This window comes from Neomonachus schauinslandi, chromosome 2 (genome assembly GCF_002201575.2).
Source record: "Neomonachus schauinslandi chromosome 2, ASM220157v2, whole genome shotgun sequence".
NCBI lineage: Eukaryota > Metazoa > Chordata > Mammalia > Carnivora > Phocidae > Neomonachus > Neomonachus schauinslandi.
In genome coordinates this window covers 79,670,871-79,673,216 of record NC_058404.1, presented here as the reverse complement: position 1 = coordinate 79,673,216, position 2,346 = coordinate 79,670,871, and positions in this window count along the sequence as shown.

Genomic DNA, 2,346 nt, shown 5'->3' with positions numbered 1-2,346 from the left:
CACCTACATAGACTTGCCAGGATAGTACAACTCAGAGTGGAAAGAAAAACTAGCAGTGGCAGCTAATGTCTTGAGTAAACAAGGGCATAATTACATTGGCAGGTAAGGTCAGTGAGGAGGGATAAAGGGCAATATAGTCTGATGATCTGAGCCCCAAAGGGACAGTGGTTTTTATGTGAGGACAGATCAGTAGCAATTTAGAAGAAGCCAAAGAGAGGAATACTGAGCCCATTTTCTACCCTGAAGAAAGTGAGGTGTGGATGAACAACTTGGCTACTTGAGAGAGCTTCAGGGGAAGTGATTTCCTCAGGAGCAGCCAGGTACCCAAGCCAGAATGGAAATAACAGAGATGGGCTGAGGTAATGGTGTTGGGTAACTAGAGAAGAGGGTCTTACAAATCACAGACAAAAGTCTAAGATAATGGCAGGGGCTGGTAGTTTGAGGCAGACTCAAGTAAGGAGGATACATGAGAAAAAAATAACTGAAGGGTTTGAGGTAGACTCAAGTAAGGAGGATACATGAGAAAAAAAAAATAAATAACTGAAAAAAATAACTGAAGGGTCCATCTTGAGTGCTGATCAAGGACATCCGAGTTGTTGAGGCATGGTGGGTTCAGCTGGCCTCAGGGTTACCAAAGAATTAATCAGTTTTCCCCTTGTAGCTGTAGATACCTTAGGCTGCTTAGAAAGATTTAGTTACAGTCTATATTCAGTCTTGCTTACTAAGGAGCCCAGTCAAGCTGAGCAGACTAGACAAATAATTATTTGATCCCCAAGCCTCATCTGTTAGGGAGGGCAAAAGTCATTGAGGCTGCAGCTGTCAGTCAAGACTTGAAATCTGGTCAAGTGACAGTCTTTGGAGGAGGAAGAAACTCACTCCTCTTTGGGCTTCCTCTAAGGGTCTGTAAGAGCCAACACTGCAGAGAGGCTGGTTCCTGGAAAGAGGCTCCGTAGCTCCCGGTGGAGAGGTTGCCGCTGGAAATGGCAGGTGCTGCAGTAACACCAGAGTTGAGGAAGAGCTACAGCCTCTGGTGGCTGGGGGGACTCCGACCTCTCTTCAATTTTTAAAAAAAATTCTATATATTTTAAAATTGATGGCAAACTTACAGAAAATTTGGATGTTCAGTACACAGAGCATTTTATTTTTCTTAACCATTTAAGACTAAGTCAATTACCCATGCACTCTTTATGTTTGTTTGCTACAAACAAGAACATTCTCCTATACAACCACAATACACCTATCAAATCAAGACATTTGTGATACTGAACAGAGATGCTACCACATAATTCAGACTCTTTTTAAGTTTTCCACATTTTCCCAACAATAACTTTAATAACAAAAAGTTTCAGTCCAGAAGCACACATGTGGCTCTCATACCCCTTGGTCTCCTTGAGTCTGGAACAGATTCTCGGTCTTTCCTTGACTGTCCTGACACTTTAGAAAATTATAGACCAGTTATTTTGTAGTTTGTCCCTTAACTTGATTTTGTTTGATGTTTCCTCTTAATTAGACTTGGAATATGCATTTCTAGAAAGAATATTTCAGAAGTGACAGCATGTTCTTCTCACTTAATTCTATCAGATGGCAAGCGATTTTTTTCAATTCTCTTATTTTTTCATGCACATTGTTGTGTGTTGCTGTAGACCAAGAATATGGATGGTATTTTTAATATTTTTAATGAAATTAGAAAATCAATTTACAAAAATGTTAACTTTAAATAAGACTCTTTTTTTTTTCATTGTGTTTACTAAGTGCCAGATTTTGTTTTTAGAAATTTGCTGTGTGTGTGAACCATCGCTTTGCATGCAGGTTTTTTCTATGTAGTTTTATTTTGGTATATTTCATGTTAAACTGCTTACTAATGTTTCACATTTGTGTATTTAAGAACTCGTATCTACAAACATTCACTATTTAGCCACAGATATACTAATTTCCATATTTTACCTTTTCTTTATATCATGAATATGTTTAAATAATAACCAGCTAAAAAGTGAAGCTGTTGATTTGATTATTTACTTCTGTGTAGCTCAATAAAGAATGAGTGAGGCATTAGTTAATTTAATTTTTTCCATTGAAGGTTTTTTCTTTTGTAAGATATACGTGCAGTCATTTCTTTTTTTTTTTAAAGATTTTATTTATTTATTTATTTGAGAGAGAGAGAGAGAAACAGCATGAGAGTGGAGAGGGTCAGAGGAAGAAGCAGGCTCCCCACTGAGCCAGGAGCCCGATGTGGGACTTGATCCCAGGACTCCGGGATCATGACCTGAGCCAAAGGCAGTCACTTAACCAATTGAGCCACTGAGGCACCCTGCAGTCATTTCTTTTTTTTTTTTTTTTTTTTTTTTT